The sequence below is a fragment of the Crinia signifera genome, chromosome 19, assembly GCF_055691185.1.
Source record: "Crinia signifera chromosome 19, ASM5569118v1, whole genome shotgun sequence".
NCBI lineage: Eukaryota > Metazoa > Chordata > Amphibia > Anura > Myobatrachidae > Crinia > Crinia signifera.
This window is the reverse complement of record NC_139226.1, coordinates 144,884,189-144,910,560: the sequence shown is the minus strand read 5'-3', so window position 1 is coordinate 144,910,560 and position 26,372 is coordinate 144,884,189. Positions and strand designations below refer to the sequence as shown.

At 47.1% G+C, this 26,372-nt stretch overlaps 1 pseudogene; it reads left to right on the top strand.

Moving 5' to 3' along the window:
* LOC146041660 (protein TFG pseudogene) overlaps window positions 1–24,604 on the top strand; it is a 65,634-nt pseudogene extending 41,030 nt beyond the window's left edge.
* Window positions 24,605–26,372: the final 1,768 nt, after the last annotated feature.

Below are 26,372 nucleotides of genomic sequence, written 5' to 3'. Positions count from 1 at the left end.
GAATTGAATGTCCATGTGGGCTGGGGAGGGGAGGGGGTGGGGAGTGGGGAAGCGCGGGAAATTGGACGGGCGAAATAGGTGTCCTGGCCACCGGGAGCGTATGCTGCTGGGAGGGTAAGGCCCGCCAGGAGGAAGGGCTGGATTGGGACCAGTCCCCCTGCCCGTATCCCTGGGCCGGGTATGGCCCAGGGGTGTGGCAAAATTGGCAAGCACTGGGACTGGGCGGACACCAGCCTGAGCAATCCGGGAGCCAGAGGTATCCCGCGCCAAGCCCGCTGGGGCCTGGCGTGGAGTGGGGGCTGGCACCACGGTTGCCCGGCAGGGGGCCAGGGCGCGAGGTAGGGGGCCGCAAAGTCCGCCACCCCCTGGACCCCGCGGGCAGTGGTGGAGCGGTCACCGGTGCTCGCAGGCACCGGTGAGATAAGCGGTCCCCTTTGTGGGAAGGACGGGTGGGGATACCCGACCCCAGGCCCGGGAGGGGCCTGTACCACAGGGAATTCGCTGCTGGGGTGAAAGGGGGTGCTGGATGGCTGACCCGGCACGGCCCCAACCAGGGCTGAATGAGGCCCCTTATTTTATGGCGGCAGATGGGGGTGGGGGCGGGCCTGGAACGGGGGTACCTGTGGGTGACCGTGCACCCGGGAGCCGCCATCTTGCGTGGCGGCGTTAAACGCTGCGCCCCCCCTGACTTGGCACCGGGTGGGAGATGTGCGGAGTGCGGTGGGATGGGGTTGCCGGGGTCGGGTGGTGCCGGGGTCGGGCATAGACGCGCGGGCGGAAATGCCGCCCGTCGCGTCATAGCCCAGTGCTGACTGGCTGTACAGGGGCGCCAGCCACACGTGGATGCCGGCGCCAGGCGGGGACGAGGTAGGGGGACCGAGGAAAGTGGCGGGCGGTAAGAGAGGGCCCGCGAGAGGCACAAGGGAAGGGGTGGGGGGATGGCGCCGACGGGAGGCAGCAGTGGCTGTGCCGGATCCGGGTGCCCGGATCGGGCCCTGGTAGTATCCGGCAGGGGGGGGGGGGGGGGGGCAGCATGCTGTGGGCTAGGGAAAGGGTGCGGATTTGGGGGGAGACGGGACATGCTGTAATGAGGTGGGGGGGGGGGGGAGGAGGCACACTATCCCTGGAAGGGAAGGTGGTATCCAGAAAACAGGCAGGGAGGGGGCCTGAGTGCTGGGGATGGGACACGCTGGATAACAGCACTGCTTGGCCACGGGGATAAATATCAGCTGCACAGGCAGGCACTTAGCTTTGAGGAGAAGCTGCTGGGCTGTGACTGCATGCTGCTGGGCTGTGACTGATTGCTGCTGGGCTCTGACTGCATGCTGCTGGGCTCTGACTGCATGCTGCTGGGCTCTGACTGCATGCTGCTGGGCTCTGACTGCCTGCTGCTGGGCTCTGACTGCATGGCCACGGGGGATAAATATCAGCTGCACAGGCAGGCACTTAGCTTTGAGGAGAAGCTGCTGGGCTGTGACTGCATGCTGCTGGGATCTGACTGCATGCTGCTGGGCATGACTGCATGCTGCTGGGCTGTGACTGCATGCTGCTGGGCTGTGTCTGCATGCATGCTGCTGGCTGAAGAACTTTTCCAAGAGGAAGCATTTCCTGTAAGGACCTGCCTATATACCCCTCTCCTAAGCTCACGCCCCTAAGCTCTCCCATAGTCTAACCACAAAACTGAAACTAACTTTAGGCAACTAGCAGTCATTAACTCTTTCCTGCCAACCCAAAAAATGTAATCCTCTTAAGTACGCTCTGGCTTAGGCAGCCCTCGCTTTATCTAAACTGTAAAAGAAATTGTGGATGAGAGCTTAGAGTCCAATGCAGGAGAAAGAGGTCGGAGAGGTAATGGAGACTCTCCTCATGAAGGACCAAGGGACCATTTCCGTAATCAATGGCTGCCAATGTCTACCTTGGTAGCATTCATTTATTTTGTACGATCGTCAGGGAGACTCCCGGAATAGTAGACCTCCCCTGCTCATGAGAGTCTATCAGTTCAATGGAGGCACAAGCACAACTCAGCGATAACATCATCACTCTCCACCCATGGAGGAAACACTGGGGAGAAGAATAAGGAGGATGTGTTACTACTAGCGATATCACTGAAATGCTCTATTATACGGTAAGGTGACAAGTTTGGGGAAACACTGATTCATTTCATATCTCACTTAGCAATTCTTTTTCCATATATCTGTTTGCTTATGTATGCAGTGACGTAACTATATATTTTGCAACCTGCAGCCAGAAAACTTTATGATGCAAACCCACCCCCCCCCCTCACATATTACTTATGTTTTTTACCTGCATGCTCATTGTCAGGGGTTATCAGGAGTTACAAGCTCGTTGCCATGGGGTCACATGCTCATTGCCATAGGGTTACATGCTCATCGACAGGGATTACATGCTTATTGACAGGGGTTTCTTGCTCATTTCCAGTGGTTACATGCTCGTTGCCAGGGGTTACATGCTCATTGCCAGGGGTTACATGCTCATTGTCAAGGGTTTCTTGCTTGTTGCCAGGAGGTAACATGCATGATGACAGAGGGTTACCTGCTAATTGCCAGTGGTTACATGTTCATTGCCAGAGGTTACTCACTCATTAACAGGAGTAACAAGCTCATTGCCAGGGGTTACATGCTCATTGACAGGGGTTTCTTGCTAATTTACAGGGGTTACATGCTCCTTGTCAAGGGTTTCTTGTTGCCAGAGGGTTACATGCTTGTTGCCAGGGGATACATGCTCGTTGTCAAGGGTTTCTTGCTTGTTGGCAGGGGGTTACATGCTTGTTGCCAGAGGGTTTCATGATAATTTCCAGGGGTAACATGCTCATTGTCAAGGGGTTTACCTGCTTATTGCCAGGGCGTATGTCACAATGCTCCCCACTACCACCGCGCGGACTAGTTATACACTAAGAAACTAGAATCCCAGTCACTAAGGTGGCAGTTGTCCCCAGTCTTCTTGTAAACTAATTTACTAAAGTGTGAGTTTTTGGAAGGAAGACATGTTATCCATAGCACTAAATTCTTGCTAAACCCAATAAGTACATCTCTTATACAGTTAGTGGATCTAAAAGAGCAGGATTGTCTACCCTCCTAGAATGGCCGGGAGGCTCCCGAGATCAGATCCACCTCCCAGCCCCTCAAAAAGGTAATAAAAATCCTCTGCAATGGCGGCAGCCTCCCGCAACCCCCCCTCGGTGGGGGGTCCTCTGTGATCAGCTGACGCAAACTGTGTCATCGTGTCCCTGCCCTCCCAACCCCCCTTCCCTGCTTTGCAATGCCTGTAATACCAGCATTACACAGTAAGGGGCACGGCCTTGATGATCCCACCTTGGCTCCACCCCATTTTGCGGCATGGCTGCTGGCCCCTCCACAATCTCCTGGTACTGGCTGCCCTGATAAGATGTGGATAAAATCCAATACAAGGATTAACTGCAACAGCTACATTGACTAATGAAAGTAATGATTCAACCAATAGATGAATACTTAAAGGTATAAAAAGGGTTCAAATGGAGGAGGCTGGTACCCTTTCATAAAGCTTCAATCGGGGGTTAAACACGTCAGTATTGATACTGTGGACTTATCTATTGTTTCTGCACCCCTGTGGGCGGAGCCTGGACTAATATCTGCAGCAGCACGCACGGACATACGGAGATCCAGAGAAAGTCGCACAGAACTGTTGCAAAGCAGCCGCATGACGCTCTGCAGCCTGGTGGCGGTGGCACTTTGTATTTCCAACACATTCCTGGGAGAAGTAAAGTCCGCCTGGACACTCCTGGCTTACGGAAGAGGAGAGCGAGATTAGCTACTATTAAGGACACTGGCTGTTGTTCAGATCGGATGAGATATTTGGGCACTTTCAGAAATAGTATAGTATATAATTGATGAAGTGTGCAAATAACTTTTTATATTTTGATCCACCTCTATATCAAGATTCAAAAAGTGATAAAATGGAGAGTGATAAACAACCAGCCAATCAGCTTCTAACTGCCATGTCACAGGCTGGGTTTGAAAAATTACAGTTAGGGGCTGATTGGCTGCTACTTTATCACTCTCCATTTTATCACTTGTTGAAGCTTGATACATCTAAGTTATACTAGCATTATGCACACAATCTATTATATCGTTTATTATATTGTGTGAAATAAATATTATTTATATATTTAATACAGTGTGAGAGATTCCTTTCTTGTCAGTCCTGGTTCTTCTCTTAATTTATTAGTGCAGACACATTATTTTATTTGATGTTATCCATATCAACCAATCAGATTGTAGCTTTTATCCTCTAGAATCTATCTCTCTAACGATCTATCTATTTATTTATTATTTATTTATTTACAGCGTCTTATATAGCGCAGCAGATTCCGTTACAGCGTCTTATATAGCGCAGCATACAGTATTACATTACAGTAACTTATATAGCGCAGCAGATTCTGTTACAGTGTCTTATATAGTGCAGCAGATTCCGTTACAGTGTATTATATAGCGCAGCAGATTCTGTTACAGCGTCTTATATAGCGCAGCAGATTCTGTTACAGTGTATTATATAGCGCAGCAGATTCCGTTACAGCGTCTTATATAGCGCAGCAGATTCCGTTACAGCGTCTTATATAGCGCAGCAGATTCCGTTACAGCGTCTTATATAGCGCAGCAGATTCCGTTACAGCGTCTTATATAGCGCAGCAGATTCCGTTACAGTGTCTTATATAGCGCAGCATATTACGTTACAGCGTCTTATATAGCGCAGCACATTCTGTTACAGCGTCTTATATAGCGCAGCAGATTCCGTTACAGCATCTTATATAGCGCAGCAGATTCCGTTACAGCAGTGTCTTATATAGCGCAGCAGATTCCGTTACAGCAGTGTCTTATATAGTGCTGCAGATTCCGTTACAGTGTCTTATATAGCGCAGCAGATTCCGTTACAGTGTCTTATATAGCGCAGCAGATTCCGTTACAGTGTCTTATATAGCGCAGCAGATTCCGTTACAGTGTCTTATATAGCGCAGCAGATTCCGTTACAGTGTCTTGTATAGCGCAGCAGATTCAGTTACAGTGTCTTATATAGCGCAGCAGATTCCGTTACAGTGTCTTATATAGCGCAGCAGATTCCGTTACAGTGTCTTATATAGCGCAGCAGATTCCGTTACAGCATCTTATATAGCGCGGCAGATTCCGTTACAGCGTCTTATATAGCGCAGCAGATTCTGTTACAGCGTCTTATATAGTGCAGCAGATTCCGTTACAGCGTCTTATATAGCGCAGCAGATTCCGTTACAGCGTCTTATATAGCGTAGCAGATTCCATTACAGCGTCTTATATAGCGCGGCAGATTCCGTTACAGTGTCTTATATAGCGCAGCAGATTCTATTACAGCATCTTATATAGCGCAGCAGATTCCATTACAGCGTCTTATATAGCGCAGCAGATTCCGTTACAGCGTCTTATATAGCGCAGGAGATTCCGTTACAGCGCCTTATATAGCGCAGCAGATTCCATTACAGGTTCTTATATAGCGCAGCAGATTCCCTTGCGCTTTACAATAGTAGACAGTGATAAGACAAACTGGGCAACAACAGACAGACTTGGAGGTAGGAGGGCCCTGCTGCAAGCTTACAATCTATATGGATATAGGAGGGAAACACAAGGACAGGCACCAGTAATAGCATAGCAGTAACAAGTCCAGAAGGGAAGCTATATAATACATAAGTGCCTCGGAGGGTTATGCATGTAGAATATAAATATGATAGGCTTGCCTGAAGAGGTCTATCTATCTTTCCATCTATTTATCCAAACGGTTTTGTCTTGGCCACTGATTGGAGCTGTTGGCAGACAGGCAGGCGGGTTTACAGGTTGAAGCTAATTTCCATGTTTGATTTAATGAAGAGTGGATGGAGCAGTGTGAGTCCCACACACATTACGGGTAATGATGTTGGGATATTTATTATTCATACCGTACATCTCTCTGACGGAGACGGCACTGGGTGAGATACTGAATTCTCAATAGCATTGTACGAGACGCTGTCAAACAGCTCAGGACTGGGAAATAAACCTGTAATAATGCATCTGTAATAATGTATCTGTAATAATGCATCTGGAATAACGTATCTGTAATAATGTACAGTATCTGTAATAATGTATCTGTAATAATGTATCTGTAATAATGTATCTGTCATAATGCATCTGTAATAATGTATCTGTCATAATGCATCTGTAATAATGTATCTGTAATAATGCATCTGTAATAATGTATCTGTCATAATGCATCTGTAATAATGTATCTGTCATAATGCATCTGTAATAATGCATCTGTAATAATGTATCTGCATCTGTATTAAAATGTATCTGTATCTGTAATAATGCATCTGTAATAATGTATCTGTAATAATGCATCTCTATCTGTAATAATGCATCCATAATAATGTATCTGTAATAATCCATCTGTAATAATGCATCTGTAATAATGTATCTGCATCTGTAATAATGCATCTGTAATAATGTATCTGTAATAATGCATCTCTATCTGTAATAATGCATCCATAATAATGTATCTGTAATAATGTATCTGTAATAATCCATCTGGAATAATGCATCTGTAATAATGTATCTGTATCTGTAATAATGCATCTGGAATAATGTATCTGTATCTGGAATAATGCATCTGTAATAATGTATCTGTAATAATGCATCTGTAATAATGTACAGTATCTGTAATAATGCATCTGTAATAATGTATCTGTAATAATGTATCTGTATCTGTAATAATGTACAGTATCTGTAATAATGTATCTGTAATAATGTACAGTATCTGTAATAATGCATCTGTAATAATGTATCTGTAATAATCCATCTGTAATAATGTATCTGTATCTGTAATAATGCATCTGTAATAATGTATCTGTAAAAATGTACAGTATCTGTAATAATGCATCCAGAATAATGTATCTGTAATAATGTACTTGTAATAATCCATCTGGAATAATGCATCTGTAATAATGTATCTGCATCTGTAATAATGTATTTGTATCTGTAATAATGCATCCATAATAATGTATCTGTAATAATGTATCTGTAATAATCCATCTGGAATAATGCATCTGGAATAATGTATCTGCATCTGTATTAAAATGTATCTGTAATAATGCATCTGGAATAATGTACAGTATCTGTAATAATGCATCTGTAATAATGTACAGTATCTGTAATAATGCATCTGTAATAATGTATCTGGAATAAAGCATCTGTAATAATGTATCTGTAATAATGTACAGTATCTGTAATAATGTATCTGTAATAATGTATCAGTATCTGTAATAATGTATCTGTAATAATGTATGTGTCATAATCCATCTGTAATAATGCATCTGTAATAATGTATCTGTATCTGTAATAATGTATTTGTATCTGTAATAATGCATCCATAATAATGTATCTGTAATAATGTATCTGTAATAATCCATCTGGAATAATGCATCTGGAATAATGTATCTGCATCTGTATTAAAATGTATCTGTAATAATGCATCTGGAATAATGTACAGTATCTGTAATAATGCATCTGTAATAATGTACAGTATCTGTAATAATGCATCTGTAATAATGTATCTGGAATAAAGCATCTGTAATAATGTATCTGTAATAATGTACAGTATCTGTAATAATGTATCTGTAATAATGTATCAGTATCTGTAATAATGTATCTGTAATAATGTATGTGTCATAATCCATCTGTAATAATGCATCTGTAATAATGTATCTGTATCTGTAATAATGCATCTGTAATAATGCATCCGAAATAATGCATCTGTAACCATGCATCTGGAATAATGCATCTGGAATAATGCATCTGGAGTAATGTATCTCTATCCATAATAATGTATCTGTAACAATGCATCTGTAATAATGCATCTGGAATAATGTATCTGTAATAATGCATCTCTATCTGTAATAATGCATCTGGAATAATGTATCTGTAATAATGCATCTGGAATAAAGTATCTGTAATAATGTACAGTAGCTGTAATAAATCATCTGTAATAATGTATATGTAATAATGCATCTGTAATAATGTATCTGCAATATATCTCTATCTGTAATAATGTATCTGTAATAATATATCTCTATCTGTAATAATGTATCTGTAATAATGTATCTGTAATAATTTACAGTATATGTAATAATGCATCTGTAACGTATCTCTATCTGGAATGATGTATCTGTAATAATGTATCTGTAATAATGTATCTGGAATAATGTATCTGGAATAATGCATCTGGAATAATGCATCTGGAATAATGGGGGAAATTTACTAAGATGACTTAGTAGAAAAAAATGGTATTTTCCTACGAAAATACGATTTTTTTAGGTGTATTCGTATTTTTGGCATTTACTATGCCAAAAATACAAATATTCGTATTCATATTGATGGGACATTCATATTTGTATTTACAAATACGAATGTCTACACCTTCGATAGAATACGACAGGAATCACCATTCAAAAGAATGGTGGTTCCTGATTTACTAAGCAGCCGTATTGAAAATACGGCTGCTAATTAGTGTAAAACTGCCACGAATATACGGCAGGAAAATACACTTTATTTTCCTGTCGTATTTGGCAGAAGCCTGCACGGATCAGTCAGATCCGTGCAACTTCAGTGTAAAAAAAATATAAAAAAAAATAAATGAAAAAAATCAGCGTGGGGTCCTCCCACAGCTGTAACCAGCACCAGGCTGAAAGAGCCGGGGCCGGTAATTAAAAATCAGGGAACCCGACAAATAGGTGTTCCCCGACTTTTAACAACCAGTCCCAGGCTCCAGGTCCGGGGCTGGTTCCCAAAATACGGGGGACAAAATGAGTAGGGGTCCCCCGTATTTTAAGAACCAGCCCCAGGCACAACCAGCCAGCAGGGTAATGCCACAGCCGGGGGACACTTATTATATAAGGTCCCGCGGCCAAAGCATTAACCCCCTGACCGGTCAGCCTGGCCAGGGGTCCTGGGGGAGTGGGGACCCCCCAATAAAGGGGTCCCCCCCTCCAGAACTTACCTGACCAGGCTGAAGCCTGGTGCTGTCCCCAGTGGCCCTGTGCGGTGGCCACCGGGCTGATAAAATGGTGTAAAAAAAAAATTAAAGACTAATGTCTTATACCGTGGAACTATGAGTCCCAGCAAGCCTCCCCCGCATGCTGGGACTTGGAGAACCACAAGTTCCAGCATGCGGGGCATTAAAGGGCCCGCTGGGTCTTGTAGTTCCACAGTACAATAAATAGTTAAATAAACACACTGACACCTCAGAAAAATAAAAGTTTAATACATACATTACACACATACTGATACTTACCTATCTTGAGCCCGTCAGTAGGTCCCTGAGTCCGGTCTGGTGGCTTGGTTCCGGGGCCTTGGCTCCGGGGCTGGTCTGGGTCCGGGGCTCCAGGGCTGAAGAGTCCGGGGTCCAGGATCCGTTGTAATCCAAAGGGGTACCCGTGGAAGGAAATCCTAATCACCTGGTCCTCTGGCGACCATCCTGGCATCTTCTCTTCAAGTCGCGCTGCTCCCGGCTGCAGTGGTGTGAGGACTCCCGGGCTCATGGGTGCACGTAGGGACCTAGCGCTCATATCTGCCTTGAGAAAGGCATTGTTTACAGCAGTGCACAGTCCCGGGAGGACCTCGGTTCGTGGATCACACAGTAAGGCCACAAAAGCGAAGGTACAAAACGCACCTTTATTTCATATTATCAATACATATGAAAACCATAACCCCACCACTAATACTATACAATACAAGTAGCCTACAATATACACAGCACACACTAACTATATCAGAACCACACAAAGATGAACACTTCCCCTTCCCTTCCACAGTCAATAGTCACCTTGGGCAGTCTCTGAGCTGAGGCTGGTGGAGCCTCGGTGAGGGGGATGCAAAACCCCGGCGGATGTATGGGCTCCACTGAGCCAGGGCCGATGCCCGCTGCCGGTCCTGCAGGTGATGAATCCCAGCCACTTGGCCTGTTGGTGCCGTCGGGGTGCTGGCACGCTGGATGCAACCGCTGGCTGTGGTATGGGATCCACTGCGCCAGGGCCGACTGCCCACTGCTGATGTTCTGGTGGGGTCTGGAGGGACCTCAGTTTCCTCCCCTGGGATCCTGCCTCGCCGGGTCAGGGATCCTGGATGGATGCAGAAAGTAGAACACCTAAGCCCGGGGCATGTGATTGCTCTGGTGGGGCAATATGCTTGGCTGTGTTCCCATCTCCCAGGTGGACAGGCTTGAGTCCTGGCAGCCACCTGTGTCCTCTGCAGTTTCTCAGCTCAACAACAACCTCCAACCCTGGTGCGTGCCCTCTTCAAAACTTCCGCCCTCCCAGAATGCTCCGTTCCCCTGGTGACCTCACGGAGTGTCCTGATTGGAGGGATTTCAATCCTGCTCTTTAGAACGTGTCTCAGAGCTATATGGAGCCCCCCTGTGGTTTTGGAGACATGTATTCTGCAATGATTCCCCTTAGAACAAAGGCCAGGTAATTATGCTGATAAGGGGGAGGTCCACCTTCTGGTCGTATAATGAATCATGTTAACCCCTTGTAGTCATTTGTGATGTCACAGCCCCCTCAGCTGACTGCTGTTTCCTATGCAGGGGGGTTTGTGGCCATGGGGGGACAGGAAGAAATCACACACATGCAATAACCCGTACATACTATGCCAGACACCTATCAGGCTCAGGGGTATATGCCCTGATAGGCGCAACACTTATAAAAACAAGGGACTATTTCCCGATACATCTGGTATATAATAAGTCACATTCTATTGCTATAGAGAACACAGTCTTGTGATGACCCCGGTATACAGAAGCCTGGGGAATAAAGCCCAGAAGCAAATACAGTCAGTGATATTTTTACAATCCTCTTGCTGAAGCGCAGAAAGAGGCGGAAGAAAAACACATAGCGGACAGGGGCGTGGCCCTGTTCCGTCACAAGTGGTACCCGCTCCGCTCGGACACTCAGAGACGCAGAGATATTCATATTTCCCCGCCACTACTCAGAATGATTTCTATTGGCCGCCTAGCGGCCAATCAGGAACCGAGAAAGATTGGGGTGTCAGTGTGTTTATTTAACTATTTCTTATACTGTGGATCTACAAGACACAACGGGCCCTTTAATGGGCCCGCTGCTGGGACTTGTGGTTCTCCAAGTCCCAGCATGTGGGGGAGGCTTGCTGGGACTCATAGTTCCACGATATAAGACATTAGTTTTTAATCTTTTTTTTTACACCATTTTATCAGCCCGGTGGCCACCGCACAGGGCCACCGGGGACAGCACCAGGCTTCAGCCTGGTCAGGTAAGTCCTGGAGGGGTGGGGGCTTTATTGGGGGGGGGGTCCCCACTCCCCCAGGACCCCTGGCCAGGCTGACTGGTCAGGGGGTTAATGCTTTGGCCGCGGTACCTTATATAATAAGTGTCCCCCGGCTGTGGCATTACCCTGCTGGCTGGTTGTGCCTGGGCTGGTTCTTAAAATACGGGGGACCCCTACTAATTTTGTCCCCCGTATATTGGGAACCTGCCCCGGACCTGGAGCCTGGGGCTGGTTGTTAAAAGTCGGGGAACCCCTATTTGTCGGGTTCCCTGATTTTTAATTAACGGCCCTGGCTCTTTCAGCCTGGTGCTGGTTATGGCTGTGGGGGGACCCCACGCTGTTTTTTAAATTTATTTATGTTTGTTTCTATTTTTTTTACACCTTGCAGCCTGCACGGATCTGACTGATCCGTGCAGACTACCTCCACTAATTCGTATTAGCGGCCGTGTATACGGCCAGCAAATACGAATTAATACGACATCGGAGGGTTACAAAGCAGTCGTATATGACTGCTTTGTATATCCCCCTCCGGAACAGGACTTTGCATACGAGGAATGCAGTCGTATTCATTCATAGCAAGAATACGAATACAATTATTTGTATTCGTATTCTTAGTAAATTTCCCCCAATGTATCTGTATCTGTAATAAGGTATCTGTAATAATGTATTTGTAATAATGCATCTGGAATAACGCATCTGGAATAATGTATCTGGAATAATGCATCTGGAATAATGCATCTGTAATAATGTACAGTATCTGTAATAATGCATCTGTAATAATGTATCTGTAGTAATATATCTCTATCTGTAATAATGCATCTGGAATAATGCATCTGGAATAATTTATCTGTGATAATGTACAGTATCTGTAATAATGCATCTGTAATAATGCATCTGTAATAATGTACAGTATCTGTAATAATGTATCTGTAATAATTTATCTGTAATAATCCATCTGTAATAATGTACAGTATCTGTAATAATGTACAGTATCTGTAATAATGCATCTGTAATAATGTATCTGTAATAATGTATCTGTAATAATCCATCTGTAATAATGTACAGTATCTGTAATAATGTACAGTATCTGTAATAATGCATCTGTAATAATGTATCTGTAATAATGTATCTGTAATAATGCATCTGTAAATAATGTACAGTATCTGTAATAATGTACAGTATCTGTAATAATGCATCTGTAATAATGTATCTGTATCTGTAATAATGCATCTGTAATGTATGTGTAATAATCCATCTGGAATAATGCATCTGTAATAATGTATCTGTATCTGTTATAATGCATCTGTAATAATGTACAGTATCTGTAATAATGTATCTGTAGTAATATATCTCTATCTGTAATAATGCATCCGTAATAATGCATCTGGAATAATTTATCTGTAATTATGTATCTGTATCTGTAATAATGCATCTGTAATAATGCATCTGTAATAATGAATCTGTAATAATGTATCTGTAATAATCCATCTGGAATAATGCATCTGTAATAATGTATCTGTAATAATGTACAGTATCTGTAATAATGCATCTGTAATAATGTATCTGTATCTGTAATAATGCATCTGTAATGTATGTGTAATAATCCATCTGTAACAATGCATCTGTAATAATGTATCTGTAAAAATGTACAGATACTGTACATACAGTATAATATGTATCTGTAATATGTATCTGTAATATAATTTGTATCTGTAATATAATTTGTATCTGTAATATGTACAGTATCTGTTGGTGGGCGGTGTGCTTATGTACATTGGTGGGCGGTGTGCTTATGTACATTGGTGGCCAGTGTGATTTATGTACATTGGTGGCCGGTGTGATTTATGTACATTGGTGGCCGGTGTGATTATGTACATTGGTGGCCGGTGTGCTTATGAACATTGGTGGCCGGTGTGCTTATGTACATTGGTGACCGGTGTCCTTATGTACATTGGTGGCCGGTGTGCTTATGTACATTGGTGGCCGGTGTGCTTATGTACATTGGTGGCCGGTGTGCTTATGTACATTGGTGACCGGTGTGCTTATGTACATTGGTGGCCGGTGTGCTTATGTACATTGGTGGCCGGTGTGCTTACGTACATTGGTGGCCGGTGTGCTTACGTACATTAGTGGACGGTGTGCTTACGTACATTGGTGGCCGGTGTGCTTATGTACATTGGTGGCCGGTGTGATTATGTACATTGGTGGCCGGTGTGCTTATGTACATTGGTGGCCGGTGTGATTATGTACATTGGTGGCCGGTGTGATTTATGTACATTGGTGGCCGGTGTGATTTATGTTCATTGGTGGCCAGTGTGATTTATGTCCATTGGTGGCCGGTGTGATTTATGTCCATTGGTGGCCGGTGTGATTTATGTACATTGGTGGCCGGTGTGATTAATGTACATTGGTGGCCGGTGTGCTTATGTACATTGGTGGCTGGTGTGATTTATGTACGTTGGTGGCCCGGTGTGCTTATGTACAGTGGTGGCTGGTGTGCTTATGTACATTGGTGGCCGGTGTGATTTATGTACATTGGTGGCCGGTGTGATTTATGTACATTGGTGGCCGTTGTGATTTATGTACATTGGTGGCCGGTGTGCTTATGTACATTGGTGACCGGTGTGCTTATGTACATTGGTGCCCAATGTGCTTATGAACATTGGTGGCTGGTGTGCTTATGTACATTGGTGGCCGGTGTGCTTATGTACATTGGTGGCCGGTGTGCTTATGTACATTGGTGGCCGGTGTGCTTATGTACATTGGTGGCCGATGTGCTTATGTATATTGGAGGCCTGTGTTAATAAATACATACTTTTTGCGGGGCACAATCCGATATATCTAGCGCTGTCTTCTCTCCAGCTGTGCGTCTTGATGCCTCATGCTGCCGCTGCTTCCACTGATGGCTGTGTCCAGCAGGTGATACATCGGTAGAACAAATATGCGGTCCATTTTCCATCCGATTCCATGCAATTTTGATAAATCACTGATGCAGTATAATTGATCTAGGGGCTCCGATCCAACACTCACGGACCATATCGGATAAAAAACACATACAAAATGCCACTTTACAAATGATATATGAGCCCAAAAGTTTGAAATTTAATGAAATTGTGCAAAATCGTTGAAGTATACTTTGCCAGTACAGCGCCTTTACACTGCAATTTAGATTTCAACTTGAACACACACCACCCAAATCTAACTCTCTCTACACTTGCTTGCCTATGTGAGTGCATTTTTGCTTGGCTAACAAAGCTGAATCAGGCCCATAATTCTTAATATATGCTAGATGCTATTCATAAAACACACTATGAGAAATTTACTAACATGGGATGTTGCTATGGGCAACCAATCAAATCAGAGCAGGCCCTGGTTGTTTCCTACAGGAGAGCAGGCCGCGGTTGTGTCCTGCAGGAGAGCAGGCCCTGGTTGTGTCCTACAGGAGAGCAGGCCCTGGTTGTGTCCTACAGGAGAGCAGGCCGCGGTTGTTTCCTACAGGAGAGCAGGCCCTGGTTGTGTCCTACAGGAGAGCAGGCCCTGATGGTGTCCTACAGGAGAGCAGGCCCTGGTTGTGTCCTGCAGGAGAGCAGGCCCCGGTTGTGTCCTACAGGAGAGCAGGCTGCGGTTGTTTCCTACAGGAGAGCAGGCCCTGGTTGTGTCCTACAGGAGAGCAGGCCCTGATGGTGTCCTACAGGAGAGCAGGCCCTGGTTGTGTCCTACAGGTGAGCAGGCCACGGTTATTCGCTGCAGGAGAGCAGGCCCTGGTTGTGTCCTACAGGAGAGCAGGCCCTGGTTGTGTCCTACAGGAGAGCATGCCGCGGTTATTCTCTGCAGGAGAGCAGGCCCTGGTTGTGTCTTACAGGAGAGCAGGCCGCGGTTGTTTCCTACAGGAGAGCAGGCCCTGGTTGTGTCCTACAGGAGAGCAGGCCGTGGTTGTGTCCTACAGGAGAGCAGGCCCTGGTTGTGTCCTACAGGAGAGCAGGCCCTGATGGTGTCCTACAGAAGAGTAGGCCCTGATTGTGTCCAACAGGAGAGCAGGCCCTGGTTGTTTCCTACAGTAGAGCAGGCCCTGGTTGTGTCCTACAGGAGAGCAGGCCTATGTGTTATAGAGCAGCAGGGTCAGTGATTGTCTGTCTCTACTATCACTGCGTAGACAGTCTCAGAGTGTATCCCCCTCTGATCTCCTCTATTACTCCCCCTATCACTCTATGTCTCCCCACCTATTCCTCCCTGTCTTCCCCTATTCCTCCTGTCTCTCCTATTATTCCCACTATCACCCTTTGCCTCCCCATCTCCACCTCATCCTCCCTGTCTTCCCCTAATCCTTTTGTCTCCCCTTAATACTCCTCCTATCACCCTGTGCCTCCCCATCTCCACCTCGTCATGTCTTCCCCTAATACTCCTGTCTAGGGTGGGCAATCCCAGGATTGGCGTTATCCTGGGATTTGGCCCCCAAAGTGCCAGTATTTGAATCCCAGGATCAAAGTTTCCAATCCCGTGATTTCGGGATTAGACTGCGCATGCGCAGTCTAATGCCGGGCAGCATCTGAGCACTCACTCAGATGCTGCCTGGCTATTCCCAATGCCCTCCCAGCAGCTCTACGGTCAGAGGTCATGCTGCGCAGCCTAGTGTCCGCGCCACCACTCTCAACTTCTGACGGCTCTGCCACCGCTGGAGACTCGCCTGCCAGTAGCCAGGTTAGGGCTCTCTCCTCCTCCTGCTCTATCTCCCCAGCCTGCTGCTGTTGCTTCCTCTGCCTGTGTGTGGGAGCCAGGATACCGCTGTTGTTATTAGCGATCAGGACACTGGAGCTGCTGCATCGCTGCCAGGTGTCCTACAGCCTGTGTCCCCACCCCTCTGCTACATACGTATAACCTTTTTGTTTTTATTAAGGCCAATCACTGGATCCTGGGAATTTATAAATGCCCCAGGATTGGCTTCCCTACTCCTGTCTCCCCTTAATAATCCCCCTATGCCTCCCCATCTCCACCTATTCTTCCCTCTCTCCCCCTATTACTCCCCCAATCACCCTATGCCTCCCCATCTCCACCTATTCGTCCCTGTCTCCCCATATCACTCTATGCATCCTCATCTCCACCTATTCCTCCATGTCTCCCCCTATTACTACCCCCTATCACCCTATGCTTCACCATCTCCACCTAATCCTCCATGTCTCCACTTATTACTCCCCTATCACCCTATGCCTCCTCATCTCCACAAATTCTTCCCTGTCTCCCAATATCACCCTATGCTTCCCCATCTCCACCCATTCCTCCCTGTCTCCCCTTATTACTCCCCCTATCACCCTATGCCTCCCCATCTCCACCTATTCCTCCCTGTCTCCCCCTATTATTCCCCCTATCACCCTATGCCTCCCCATCTCCACCTATTCCTCCCTGTCTCCCCTTTTTACTCCCCCTATCACCCTATGCTTCCCCATCTCCACCTATTCCTCCCTGTCTCCCCCTATTTTTTATTTATTTATTTACAGTTTCTTATATAGCGCAGCAGAATCCGTTACAGTGTCTTATATAGCGCAGCAGATTCCGTTACAGTGTCTTAAATAGCGCAGCAGATTCCGTTACAGCGTCTTATATAGCGCAGCAGATCCCATTACAGTGTATTATATAGCGCAGCAGATTCCGTTACAGTGTCTTATATAGTGCAGCAGATTCCGTTACAGTGTCTTATATAGCGCAGCAGATTCCGTTACAGCATCTTATATAGCACAGCAGATTCCGTTACAGCGTCTTATATAGCGCAGCAGATTCCGTTACAGTGTCTTATATAGCGCAGCAGATTCCGTTACAGTGTCTTATATAGCGCAGCAGATTCCGTTACAGCGTCTTATATAGCGCAGCAGATCCCATTACAGTGTATTATATAGCGCAGCAGATTCCGTTACAGTGTCTTATATAGTGCAGCAGATTCCGTTACAGTGATTTATATAGCGCAGCAGATTCCGTTACAGCATCTTATATAGCACAGCAGATTCCGTTACAGTGTCTTACATAGCACAGCAGATTCCGTTACAGTGTCTTATATAGCGCAGCAGATTCCGTTACAGTGTCTTATACAGTATAGTGCAGCAGATTCCATTACAGTGTCTTATATAGCGCAGCAAATTCCGTTACAGTGTCTTATATAGCGCAGCAGATTCCGTTAGTGACTTATATAGCGCAGCAGATTCCGTTACAGTGTCTTATATAACGCAGCAGATTCCTTTACAGCGTCTTATATAGCGCAGCAGATTCCGTTACAGTGTCTTATATAGCGCAGCAGATTCCGTTACAGCATCTTATATAGCGCAGCAGATTCCGTTACAGCGTCATATATAGCGCAGCAGATTCCGTTACAGCGTCATATATAGCGCAGCAGATTCCGTTAGTGTCTTATATAGCGCAGCAGATTCCGTTACAGTGTCTTATATAGCGCAGCAGATTCTATTACAGCATCTTATATAGCGCAGCAGATTCCATTACAGCGTCTTATATAGCGCAGCAGATTCCGTTACAGCGTCTTATATAGCGCAGCAGATTCCGTTACAGCGTCTTATATAGCGCAGCAGATTCCGTTACAGTGTCTTATATAGCGCAGCAGATTCTATTACAGCATCTTATATAGCGCAGCAGATTCCGTTACAGCGTCTTATATAGCGCAGCAGATTCCGTTACAGCGTCTTATATAGCGCAGCAGATTCCGTTGCGCTTTACAATAGTAGACAGTGATAAAATAAACTGGGTAACAACAGACAGACTTGGAGGTAGGAGGGCCCTGCTGCAAGCTTACAATCTATAGGGATATAGGAGGCAAACACAAGGACAGGCACCAGTAATAGCATAGCAGTCCCACCAAGTTACAAGTCCAGAAGGGAAGCTAAATAATACATAAGTGCCTCAGAGGGTTATGCGTGTAGAACTTAAATATGATAGGCTTGCCTGAAGAGGTGAGATTTCAGGGAACCCATGAAAGTTTGGAGGCTAGTGGAGAGTCTTACTGTGCATTGAAAGGCATTTCATAGCATGGGAGCAGCCCAATGAAAGTCCTGTAATAGTGAATGGGAGCTAGTGATCCGTGCAGAAGAGAGACGCAGATCTTGGGCAGAGCTGAGTGGTCGAGATGGGAGATATTTTGTGATAAGTAAGGAGATATATGCTAGTGCAGTATGGTAATAGCTTTATATGCGAGTAGAAGTGTTTTATATTGAATACGGTAAGATACAGGCAACCAATGGAGGGACTGGCAGAGCGGATCAGCAGACGATGAGCGTCTTGCAAGGAAGATCAGCCTAGCAGCAGCATTTAGCATGGATTGTAGTGGTGAGAGTCTGTTCTTGGGAAGACCAGTTAGGAGACTATTACTCCCCCTATCACCCTATGCTTCCCCATCTCCACATATTCCTCCCTCTCTCCCCCTATTACTCCCCCAATCACCCTATGCCTCCCCATCTCCACCTATTCCTCCCTCTCTCCCCCTATTACTCCCCCAATCACCCTATGCCTCCCCATCTCCACCTATTCCTCCCTGTCTCCCCTTATTAATCCACCTATCACCCTATGCCTCCCCATCTCCACCTATTCCTCCCTGTCTCCACTTATTACTCCCCTATAACCCTATGCCTCCCCATCTCCCCTTATGACTCCCTCTATCACTCTATGCCTCCCCTTCTCCATCTATTCCTCCATGTCTCCCTCTATTACTCCCCCTATCACCCTATGGTAAAATGACATACTGTATAATGTCATTTATTTCCCCCCCCCCACTATCCACGTCATCCTGAAGCGTGGCGAGCGCAGCGAGCCCCGCGAGGGGCGGCGGTACGCGTCCGACCGACCTTTTCATACCCCCACTATCCACGTCGGCATGGAGTTGATTTTATATAGTGTGGTGAGCGTAGAGAGCCACCGAGCCCGAAGCGTGGCGAGCGCAGTGAGCCCTGTGAGGGGACGCGTAATACATGTAACATAATGCACGTCCCCTCGCGGGGCTCGCTGCGCTCGTCACGCTTCAGGCTCAGTGGCTCGCTGCGCTCGCCACACTATATAAAATCAACTCCACGCCGACGTGGATAGTGAGGGTATGAAAAGGTCGGTCGGTCGGACGCCTACCGTCGCCCCTCGTGGGGCTCGCTGCGCTCGCCATGCTTTGGGATCACGTCAGTACTGGGAAGGGGGCCTTAATAAATGACATTCTGGGTGAGATTTAATAGGATGAGAGATTCAGAAAGTGAGAGATTTGGTAAGAAATCTCCAGTTTTTTTCAAAACGACAATCATTTACTGCATTTGCTGCAAAATCAAACTGGTTTTGCAGTGTAAATGATTGCTGTTTTAGAAAAACTGGAGATTTCTTACCAAATCTCTCACTTTTTGAATCTCTCATCCTATTAAATCTCACCCAATATGTCATTTTATGCTATACTACATTAAATGCCATTATAAGCGTCAAAATCGCATCGTATCGCATGCCATACCATAACGGCATGTGATGCGATTTCACTACGTTTGCGTACGTAGTAAAATCGGACGCCGTGCTAATACACAAGTACCAAATTGTTCAATGGTATATTTGCGAATGACATTTTTCCTTCCTCAATGGCAGAGGCAATCATCTCTTATATATTTAGCCAGATCTGTCACTCATCCCCTGTGTATATAATGTTCCCGCCCAGCGGGATACACAAACCCGCCCCCCTAGGGAAAAGACTAATGTTCTATGTGTATAACGTTCCCGCCCAGCGTTATACACAAACCCGCCCCCCCCCCCCCCCCTAAGGAAAAGACCAGTGTTCTACTCACCCCAACCCCTTCACATCACCTCCCCCCCCCCGCCCAGCCATGACCCCCTGATCCCGCGATTCTCTGGACCCCCGCGACCCCACCCCTCCCGCAATTTGCGGAGCCCCCGCGACCTCCTGCGATTTGCCCCCCACAACTCCCCCCCTCCCGCGATTTGCGGCACCCCCAGCGACCCCCCCCTCCCGCGATCCGCGGGGCCCCCCCGCGCCCCCCCCCCCCCCCGTGATTCGCGGCACCCCCCCCTCCTGCGATTTGCGGCCCCCCTCTCGAGATTCGCGCCCCCTCATGCGATTCTAGCCCCCCCGCGTGATTTGCGGACCCCCGCCCCCTCCCGTGATTCACGGCACCCCCCGTGGCACCCCCACACCCTCCTCCCACGATTTGCTGACACCTTCCCGCAATTCACGGACCCCCCCGGCACCTCCTGTGCCCCCCTCCCGCGATTCGCGACCCCCCCACGATCCCCCTCCCGCGATTCATGACCCATCGCGCCCCCCTCCTGCGATTCGCGGACCCCCACGCCCCCCCTCCCTTGATTCACGCCACCCCGCTCCCCTCCCGCGATTCACGGACCCCCACAACCCCCCATCCCACAATTCACTGACCCCCACAGCCCCCCTCCCGCAATTTGCGGACCCCCCCTTCCCGCAATTTGCAGACCCCCTTCCAGCAATTCCCCCCCAGCGGAACCCCGCTCCATCATTTCACATACCCCCGTGAGAATGGGGAATCCTGTACCGCCACAAGCAGGTGCCGCCCCTAGGTGGGAAATCCGGCCCTAGCTGCCGAGCTGCAGGTTCCCCCACTGCCAGAAGTGTCCCCCGGTCCTCTGCACCAGCACCACAACTTTTATCAATGAGGAGATGCTAACCCACTGTCGGGAGCTGCATACTGTCCCCCACCAGTTCTAGGGATGCCCATCGACCATCAATGATTTCAAATCATCGATGGTTTAGGGCCGATGTTGAATACTTTTGCCAGTGATGTGAGAGGACCAGATGGTTTCCCTACATCAATGACAAAGGAGAACCGATCAAGTTTCACATTTTTTTAAGGTGCCGGGACACGGAGCATAGCTCCGCCCCCACACCCGGAAGTCCCGCCACCGAGTTCTGATTGACCCACGGCCTATTCAGTCAGACACTGACTCAGGGCCACCGTCCTGTACTCCTGTGCAGCCACGCTGGACCCTCACCCACTGGCAGAAGCTGCACAGTGTCCCCCACCCTCCTCTTTAGTCCCCCTTATGCCCACACACCCCTATCACTACCCAGCCTCCTGTTTTCCTGTGTCGTGACCTCCGCCAGTGGGGAGCCGCTGACTCAAAACATACTTGCCTACTTTTGAAAACTAATTTCAGGGAGATTATAGTTAGCAGGACAATTTTGCACAGCGCCCCATTGAGGGGGCGTGTCAGGCTCCACCCAAAGGGTGTGTCTAGTTCCATATAAGGAGAGATTGTGAAAAGAGATTGTGAACGTGGCACCTAGAATCGTGGGTGTGTACTGCTGCATTTGAGAGGAATCTTGTAAAATTACTTATACCCAAATGTAAATGAGCCCCAAAGCAGTTGGAAAGTCCCCCTTATACCCACATACCCCTATCACTACCCAGCCTCCTGTTTTCCTGTGTCGTGACCTCCGCCAGTGGGGAGCCGCTGACCCAAAAACACCCTACTATACTATTGCACACACACACACACACACACCTAAACAACCGCTTTTTAATTAAACAAAACAATACACACCCCCTTCCACATCATATGCTCTATGTAACACATTTCACCTATAACTCAAGTTGCAATACAGGCATCTTTCATACAATTCTAACCATATATCACACAATACAAACATTCACAAATTAAGGAGGAGCAGCCCCTTACGCCGGTGTGAAGAGCGCCCGCAGGGCTCGATGAATCACCTAGTTATTGTAATACCTAAACCAGGAACGGATCCTGTCCTCCCAGATTCTTACAGGCCAATATCCCTTATTCCAACTAAATCATACTTGCCTACTTTTCAAAATCAAAATGAGGGAGATTTTAGATGCTAGCAAAATGCACCGAGCGCAACGTTGCACCATTGAAGGGGTGTGTCATGTTTCAACCAAAGGGCGTGTCTAGTGACACATGAGCGTGTCTATTTCCACCCAGGGGTGTGTCCTGCAGTGGTTGGTAATAGAGATATAGATATATATATATATATATATATATATATATATATATATATACACACATACACACACATATATATATATATACACAATATGGCGAAGGCGGTACGGAATTTGCATTAAAGAAGTCTCTGAGTGCCGCCTTCGCCATATTGCATGTCTGTGGGCCTTTCAGAAGGCACCAGGGCAGGTTGCTTTTTAAAGTACATTGCAGAGTGTATGTATATGTATGTATGTATATATATATATACACACATACATACATTACATACATACACACACAAGTCAGCTCTGACTTATCATTTGCTATACAGTGTAGTAGGATATTGAAACTGACTCTATTTGTTAATGGACAACCACGTCCTTTAGAATCCAGTCAGGTGAAGTATCTATGCCGAGATCTCATAGAACTGCGTAACAAAGTCAACCATCTGCTGGATTGTTTAGCGCCTCCTATGGAACCTGGGATTCCAAGCAGCTTGCAGGACACTGAATCTGTGGATGGTTGTGAACCCACTGCTCCAGACTCCTCTGTTAAGCCGTCTAATCAGGTTATGGCTACCAGCAGGTCTGCTTTTGATCCCCTCAAGAATATAGTAAATCAATAAAAATGTCATGTCTGCTTTTGGACTAACAGAGGACCAAGTTACTGGGCCTCCCAGCGCTCCAGTAGAGGAACGCTCAAGCACACCTGATCGTATTGCCTCCTCCTCCTCTGCTCATCCTCCAGGGGTCCAGCCTCAGCAACAGCCATAGCCTGGAGCTCAGCAGCCAGGTCAGATGGAAGGCCAAATGTATCAACAGTATCCACAGCAGCCTGTATATCCATCAGTTCAAGGTCAACCCCAGCCTCAAGCTCAGCCCCAGCAGCAGTATGGACATGCAGTATCCTGTTACAATCAGCATTTTCAGGGCTATAGTCAGCAGGCTGCACAGGCTCCTGCCTTTGGATTTCAAGGCCAGTTACAGCAACTACCTTCACAAACGTCTCAACAGTACCCATCTGGTTCCTACCCACTATGTACTATTGCTATGTACGGCGCTGAGGACACTTTGTGGCACCTTATACATAAACTACTACTACCCACCACAGACTTACACTACACAAGCCTTTCAGCCTGCCAGTCATAACGTCCCACCTGCTTTCCAACCTGGCATGGCACAAAGCCAGCCAGGGAACTATCAGCCTAGGCATACTCCACCCCTTGGTAGCACTGTAACTCTCCCTCCAAGTGGGCCTAACCCATATGCCCGTAATTGTCATCCATTTGGTCAGGAATATGCCTAACCAGGACCTGGATACTGATAAATCCAATATCATTGCCAAGGCATAGGCTGCTAGATATATTTCCTTCCCAACAGACACTAATATTAAGCTTACAATTAATGCTACTTCAGGGAGCAGCTAAAGAGCAGTCTTTGCTTTTTAATGCTGTATAACTGGAGAAAGTAAAAAAAAATGTGTGACACTAGCCAGCCTTGTTAGAGAAGTGAACAAAGCTAATTGCAGCCCCACTTTTTTGGCTTGTTTTAATGATCTGATCTTTGAAACCTAATAAAATATTTAAAAAAAAGACTTGTGTTCTCGCCGGCCAAGGTATTGCCACCTTTGGGTGGCGATACCCTATAGAAGCCTATGGGCTTCTTATTGCCGCCAGTCGCAACCCGCCGCCCTCTGCTGCATATGTCGACCCCCCTCCCTCTGGCGTACCTTCCTCCAGGAATCCTGGACCCGGAAGGTAAACTCCTCCTCCCCCTAACAACGCAGCCAGAGGTCCTTCTGGCTGCAGGGGGGAGAAGGAGGCACCAGGGACAGCCTGCTTAGGCTTCCAGCCATGGGGGGAGTGAGGAGAGCCCAGGGAGGTGACAGAGACCCGCATTGCGATGCTAATCACATATGTTAATACATATGCCATAGCATCGCTGCGGTGGTAAGGCGATGTATTTTAATACATTCCGCCCATAGCAAAAGTTCATCACAACTTCTCCAGTGCAAGCAGCAGCACAGGGAAGTGTGCCCAGGCTCAGTGTGACACCGCCACAACCACCAGTGCCATGCAGACCCTGCTGACTACATACACATGAGTGCAGAGGAGGAGAGGTGGTGTGTGCATTTGGATTTACATAACTGACAGGCCCCGCTAGCAAACATTACCAACCCCTCTGGCAAACATTACTGACAAACCCCCCCCCCCCCCCAAGCAAATTTTACTGAAACCCCCAGCAAACACTACTTACAACCCACCAGCAAACATTACTGATCCCTCTTCCCCAGCAAGATTTACTGCCCCCCAATCAAACATTACTGACAACCCCCCCCTCAGCAAACTTTACTGAAACCCCCCAGCAAACATTACTGACAACCCCCCCCCCCAGCAAACATTACCGACAACCCCCCCAAGTAAACATTGCTGACAACCCCCCCAAGTAAACATTGCTGACAACCCCCCCAAGTAAACATTGCTGACAACCCCCCCCAAGTAAACATTGCTGACAACCCCCCCAAGTAAACATTGCTGACAACCCCCCCAAATAAACATTGCTGACAACCCCCCCAGTAAACATTGCTGACAACCCCCCCAGTAAACATTGCTGACAACCCCTCCCAGTAAACATTGCTGACAACCCCCCCCAGTAAACATTGCTGACAAACCCCCCCCAAGTAAACATTGCTGACAAACCCCCCCCCCCCCCCAGTAAACATTGCTGACAACCCCTCCAAGTAAACATTGCTGACAACCCCCCCAGTAAACATTATTGACAACCCCCCCCCCCAATCAAACATTACTGACCCCCCCTTCCCACAGCAAACATTACTGACCCCCATTTCCCACAGCAAACATTACTGACACCTTACCTGAGCCCCTGCTGAGTGCTGACCGAGTCTGTGCTCCTGCGGTGTGTGGTTACTGCTCTCCTCTGCTGGGCTCCTCCATTGCATGACATGTGACTTGAACTTCCTGTAGCAGGGGAGACAGGGCAGGGGGTGGCATTGGTGCTCACAGCAGTCACACACACTGATAGGAGGGGGGGTCCAGGAAGACGCCGCTGCCTGTCTATAATTAAACTACAGTACGATGACAGGGCAGCGCGGAGGAGAGGGAGGACAGCCCTGGGTGGGGGAGAGAGACTATGGAGTCAGACAGTTATACTTACTGCTGCTCCCGGCCCCCGCTGCCCGGCTCAATCACTGCCAAAGTCTAATGCTGCTGCTCCTCTCCGTGCGCTTCCCGGCTCACGCTGCTGCTGCCGCTCGTTTCAGCCGCACGCACCACGGCTACCCACACAGCCCCGCGGTAGCCGGGTTAATCAATGATGTTATGACGTCGCGCATTCAGGCCCCCCCCCCCCCCCCGGAAACATGTTCGCGCATGCGCAGTCAATTTCTTGGGGTGGATCGGCCAAAAACCGGGAGGAAGCGAGGGATTTGCGGGGGAGCGGGAGGAGGATTGCAAAACCAGGAGACTCCCGCTAAATGCGGGAGGGTAGGCAAGTATGAACTAAATGCAAAAAATCTGGCCAAGGTGCTGGCTATGCGATTGAATGCAGCAATTTCCTCTATTGTGCATTCAGATCAATCTGACTTTATAGCAGGAAGATCGACTAGTATTAAGCTTAGGAAACTATATATGCACCTTCAGGCTTTGTATGAATGTGAAACTTATTCAGTTATTGTTTCGCTTGATGCTAGGAAGGCATTTGATTCTGTTGAGTGGATGTATCTGTGGGAGGTCATGAGATCTATGGGTTTTGGACCATAATATGTAAGATGGGTACAACTTTTACATTTTTCCCCTACTGCTAGGTTGTCAGTTAACGGCTTTGTATCTTCATCATTTCCTCTCTCAAGAGGAACTTAACAGGGGTGTCCATTTTCCCCAGCCCTTTTTGCATTGGCAATAGAGCCCCTAGCTTGTATCCTATTTAGCACCTTCTAGAAGATAATAGAAAGTATCTGATTGGTTGCCCATAGCAACATCACATGTGACATAGAACTCCCATCTTAGTACATTTCCACCTTTGTCACCTATAGAGTCAGATAGTGAAAACACTC